Source organism: Orycteropus afer, unplaced genomic scaffold (assembly GCF_000298275.1).
Source record: "Orycteropus afer afer isolate SDZICR_OR568_19922 unplaced genomic scaffold, OryAfe1.0 scaffold00014, whole genome shotgun sequence".
Taxonomy (NCBI): Eukaryota; Metazoa; Chordata; class Mammalia; order Tubulidentata; family Orycteropodidae; genus Orycteropus; species Orycteropus afer.
Genome location: NW_006921601.1, coordinates 17,834,617 through 17,840,906, shown reverse-complemented (window position 1 = coordinate 17,840,906; position 6,290 = coordinate 17,834,617). Strand labels below are relative to the sequence as shown.

General features: G+C 37.4%; 1 non-coding gene across 1 annotated transcript; it reads left to right on the top strand.

Annotated features, from left to right (window-relative positions):
* Positions 1–375: 375 nt before the first annotated feature.
* Positions 376–482, top strand: LOC122151617. The gene has a single exon (XR_006164232.1). It is a non-coding gene; the product is annotated as a U6 spliceosomal RNA (small nuclear RNA).
* The last annotated feature ends 5,808 nt before the right edge of the window (positions 483–6,290 follow it).

The window sequence follows — 6,290 nt, the reverse complement described above, 5'->3', positions numbered from 1 at the left end:
TGCATTCCAGTCACCAGTGATAATTAACACATCCTGATTGCATGTTTGGTCAATTTCAGACTGCAGAAGTTGATAAAATTCTTCAATTTCTTCATCTTTGGCTTTAAAAGTCTTAGACCTGGAAAATGTCAGGGCCTGATTGCAGGACAACATTATGACTTTCATGAGCCCCAGACACATTTTCCTTCATGGGTACCATCCTCCATTTAAAAAATAAAAATAAAAAATATATTTTATAACTGCATTGGTGGTAAAGATGAGTATAGTAATAATATATATATATATATATTTTAAATCTTTGACATCAAAGTTCCTTTTTTTTTTTTTTTTACTAAATTATAACATTTTCATGGACCTTTAAAGGGGTAGCAGCCTGTGTTCACTTTACCAGCACATATACTAAAATTGGAACGATGCAGAAAAGATTAGCATGGCCCTTGTGCAAGGATGGCCTGCAAATTTGTGAAGCATTCCCTATTTTTACACCCAAATCAAAATTAAAAAATTAAAAAAGGGGGGGTAGTGGGCTCTAGACACTGTGCCTACTATGCTTGAAGGATAGATCATTCCCAAATGATTGATTTAGTCCTGATTTGATTGATTTGTTGATTTAATCACTTGGAAAATGAGAATGGTATTATGCCGAGCAGATTATGACAATCATGGAGCTGGGAGTGGAGTCCATCCCACCCATATAAAATTTCTGCTATGCAATGGATGAGAGACTAGGATGGATGCCAGAGAAATAACTGAAATATCTGATGCAGATGTGAACAATTTCAGGAGAAGAAATAGAACAACAAATTATCAATTAGCACATGAAAAGCTGCTGGCTAGTCATTGAGAATATGCTAAAGAAAACAACATTGAGATATTTTTCACCCTTCAAATTAGCAAAAATTAAGTTTGATAATATCTACAGCTGATGAGGTATAGAGAAAAGAAAAATAACTACTAAACTGGTGGAAACCTAAATTGGTACACTCCTTTTGGAAGGCAATGTGGCAGTAGCCATCAAAATTTTAAATGTGCATATGTCATTCCAGCAATTAAATTTCTTGGTATCTAACATCAAATGATACTCTGTTCTTGGTCATGGTTTGAATTGCTATGTGTTGGCATTGACTTCATGGCTTCTAACAACAAAATAATAAGTGTAGGCAATCCTACTTCCGTAGTGATACTGCCTCGGAAACCCAAGGAGGGGTCACTATGAGTCGGGGCCGACTCAACGGCACATAACAACAACAACAACAACAAGGTTAACATGAACACCACAACTTGTCTGTCAGTTTGTCATGTTGTAGTGGCTTGCATGTTACTGTGATGCTAGAAGCTATGCCACCAGTATTTCAAGTAGCAGCAAGGTCACCCATGGTGGACTGGCTTCAGCAAAGTTTCTAGACTAAGACAGACTGGAAAGAAGGAAGGAGCCATCTACTTCTCAAAAATTTGGCTACTGAAAACATTAGGAATAGCAGTGAATCATTTTCTGTTACATACAGTACTGGAAGATGAGCCCCTCAGGTTGGAAGGCACTCAAAATATGACTAGAGATGAGCTGCCTCCTCAAACAGAGTCAACCTTAATGAAATGGATGGAGTAAAGCTTTCAGGACCTCCATTTGCTGATAGAGCTTGATTCAAACTGGGAAGAAACAGCTGCAAACATCCATTAATAATCAGAATGTAGAATGTATGAAATATAAATCTAGGAAAATTGGAAGTTGTCAAAAATGAAATAGAATGCATAAAGATCAATATCCTGGGCATTAGTGAGCTGAAGTGGACTTGTATTGGTCATTTTGAATCTGACAATCTTATGTCTACTATGCTGGCAATGAGAAATTGAAGAGAAATGGCATCATATTCATCATCAGAAGGAACATTTCAAGATCCATTCTGAAGTACAATACTGTTAGTGATAGGATAATATCCATATGCCTATAAGGAAGACCTGTTAATATGAGTATTATTCAAATGTACACACCAACTACTAAAGCCAAAGATGCAAAAATTGATGATTTTTGTCAACATTTACTGTCTAAATTTGACCAAACATGCAATCAAGATGTATTGATAATTACTGGTGATTAAATGTAAAAGTTGGAAACAAAGTAGGAGTATTAGTATTTGGAAAATATGGCCTTACTGATAGAAATGATACCAGAGACCACATGATAGAATTCTGAAAGACCATTGACTTACTGCAAATACCTTTTTCAACAATACAAATGGCAGCTATACACATGGACCTTGACAAGATGGAATACACAGGAATCAAATCAACTACATCTGTGGAAAGAGAAGATGGAGAAGTTCAATATCATCAGGCAGAACAAGGCCAGGAGCTAACTATGGAACAGACCATCAATTGCTCATATGCAAATTCAAGATGAAACTGAAGAAAATTAAACAAGTCCATGAGAGCCAAAATACAACTTTGAGTATATCCCATCTGAATTTAGAGACCATCTGAAAAATAGGTTTGACCCATTGAACACCAATGACTAAAGACCAGGCAATTTGTGGGATGCTGTCAAGAACATTACACACTAAGAATGCAAAAGGTCACTAAGAGGACAGGAAAAGAAGAGAAGACCAAAATGGATGCCAGGAGGGACTCTAAACCTTGCTCTTGAATCAGTTAAAGTGAATGGAAGAAATGATGAAATAAAAAAGCTAAACAGAAGGTTCCAAAAGGCAGCTCAAGAAGAAAAAGTAAAGTATTGTAAGGAAATATACCAAGATCTGGAGTTAGAAAACCAAAAGGGAAGAGCACACTCAGCATTTCTCAAGCTGAAATAACTGAAGAAAAAATACAAGCCTTGATACAATATTGAAGGATTCTAAGGACAAAATATCAAACAACGCAGGAAGCATCAAAAGAAGATGGAAGGAATACATAGAGCCACTCTATCAAAAAGAACTGATTGGTGTTCAGCTATTTCAGGGGGTAGCATATGGCCAAGAACCAATGATATTGAAGGAAGAAGTCCAAGCTGCACTGAAGGAATTGGTGAAAAACAAGCCTCCAAGAATTGAATACCCACTGAGATGTTTCAACAGACAGATGCAGTGCTGGAGGTGCTGACTCATGTATGGCAGCATATTTGGAAGACAGCTACCTGGCCAACTAACTGGAAGAGATCCATACTAATAGTCATTCCAAAGAAAGGAATGCAGAAATTATCAAACAATATCGTTAATATCACACACAAGTAAAATTTTGCTGAAGATAATTCAAAGTGGACTCAGTGTTACATTAATAAGGAACTTGCCAAAATTGAAGCTGGATTCAGAAGAAGGCGTGGAAGAAGGGATATCATTGCTGATGTCATATGGATCTTGGCTGAAAGCAAAGAATACCAGAAAGATGTTTACCTGTGTTTTATTTACTATGCAAAAACACTCAACTGTGTGGTTCATAACAAATTATAGCTAACATTGCAAAGAATGGGAATTCCAGAATACTTAATTGTGCTCATGAGGAACCTGTACATAGACCAAGAGGCAGTGATTCTAACAGAATCATGGCTTAAAATTAGGAAAGGTGTGTGTCAGAGTTGTATACTTTCACCATAGTTATTCAATCTGTATCTGAGCAAATAATCTGAGAAACTGGACTGAAGAAGAAGGTGGTGTCAGGATTAGAGTTCATTAACAACAACTCATTAACAACCTGTGATATGCAGATGATGCAACCTTGCTTGTTGAAAGTCAAGATGACTTGAAGTACATACTGATGAAAATCAAAGACAACAGTCTTAAGCATGGATTACACCTTGGCATAAAGAAAACGAAAATCCTTACCACTGGACCAATAAGTAACATCAGGATAAATGGAGAAAAATTGAAGTTATCAAAGATTTCATTTTACTTGGCTCCACAATCAACACCCATGGAAACAGCAGTCAAGAAATCAGTCTTCCTATTGCACTGGGCATATGTGCTGCAAAGGACCTCTTAAAAGTGTTAAAGAGCAAAGAGGTCACTTTGATAACTAAGGTGCGCCTAATCCAAGCCATGGTATTTTCAATCACCTCATATGCATGTGAAAGCAGGACAAAGAATAAGGAAGATCGAAGAAGAATTGATGCATTTGAGTTATGGTGTTGGCAAAGAGTACTGAAAATACCATGGATGCCAGAAGAATGAATAAATCTGTCTTGTAAGAAGTACAGCTGGAATGCTCCTTAGTAGCAAGAATGGCCAGGCTTTGTCTCATGTACTTTGGTCAAGTTGTCAGAAGGGAACAGTCCCTGGAGAAGGATATCTTACTTGGTAAAGTAGAAAGTCAGCAAAAAAAGGGGAAATTTTTCAACAGATGGATTGACACAGTGGTTGCAAACAATGGGCTTAAGCATACCAAAGAGTATGAGGATGGTGCAGGCCTGGACAGCATTTTGTTCTGTTGTGTGTCGGCTCGATTGGAGTCAAAGCTGACTTGACAGCACCTAACAACAACATGAGCACATTTGCACAAAAAGCATGCCTAAGGATGTTTGTTACAGCATAGCTCATAATAGTAAAACTTGTAAGAAGCCTTAAAATCTATCAATAGTGATAGGTTTTTAAAAAAATGCTAAATATGGAATATGATGCAGCACCTATAAAAAATAACATTGATCGATATGTGTTGTTGTCGTTGTTATGTGCTGTCAAGTTGGACCTGACTCATAGTGACCCCTCCTTGGGTTTCCGAGGCAGTATTGTGGAAATAGATTGCCCCATCTTCCTTCCAAGGAGCGGCTGATGGGTTTGAACCACCAGCCTTCTGGTCAGCAGTCAAGTGCTTTAGGCACTATGCTACCAGAGCTCCCATGATTTATATGTACTGATATAAAAAGAGCTGTAAGATATATCTTAAAATGAAAAGACAAGTTGTAAAACAATACATAAAATAGGTAGAATGATGCAATTTCTGCAAACAAGCCAATGACACAAAGCATAATTATGTTTCCAAATGAACTTATTTTAGATTTGTATTGGTATGCAAATATTATATATATATATATATATATATATATACACTTATGAAGGTTGGGCAATCCTACTTCCGTAGTGATACTGCCTTGGAAACCCAAGGAGGGGTCTCTATGAGTCAGGGCCGACTCGACGGCATATAACAACTAACAACATATATACTTATTATACATATAATATTTGCATAACAACACAATATATATATGCATACTAATACTATTTTATATATATATATATATAATATATATCCCATGTAAATACATATATAGTGTACGTTTTAGGCATAACTGTGTATATGAAAACATTTCAGGAGAACACATAGTAACCTGATATGGTAGTTTCCTCTGGTGAGAGGAGTGAGATTGTGTGGGGCTGATGGGGGACTTTTATGTTGTTTATATTGTTTACAGTGTTTTTGCAATAAGCATTTTATTTAAATACTGTGCAATATAAACATAAAAAAAAACCCAAGAAGGTAAATTTCTCAGATCACATAGCTCTTCCATGGCAAGTCTAAGATTAAAACCTAGACTTCTATCTGACAAAAATTCAGTGTATTTCATCATTTCCCTATTCAAGAAATGCCTGTCAATCTACTTCTGTAAAGATTACAGCCAAGAAAACTTTGTGTCAATAACACAATGAGTCACCCTAAGTCAGAATCAACTCCACAGCAATGGATTTGCTTTTGGGTTTTGCTCTGAGTTTGCCTTTTCCCCAACATCCCACACTACCGCCCTGTTACTGGATGTCTCTCACCTTTTCTTCATAATGAAATGTCTTGAAATACCAGTCACATCACACTCCAGTAACCTCCTCACTCTGTTCTCTCCTTGCTACTTTGCTTAAAAAAAAAAAAACTGCTTATAAAAGCCCAGCTGTCAGGTGGATAGTTGCTTAACTACTCAAAAAACAAAACAAAACCTCACTGCCGTCAAGTTGGTTCCAACTCATAGTGACCCCTCCTTAGGTTTCCAAGCTGGTATCTCTATGGAAGTTGATTGCCCAGTCTTCCTTCGGAGGAGTGGCTGGTGGGTTTGAACCGCCAACCTGATTAGCAGTCAAGTGCTTTAGGCACTATGCCACCAGAGCTCCCTGATTAACTACTGCAGGCTAAAATTCTGAATTCAGGGCACCAGCTATAGGGAAAGCCTCTCTCTCTCTCTGTCTGCTTCGGGGGAAGATCCTTTCCTTTTCTGTAGATCCAGCATCTCTCAGTGCCTTGGTGATCTTCCCCTGGCATCTATCACCCACTCCACCCATGATTGTTCTCTCCAAGGAGTGTATCTACTTGAGGTAAATGTT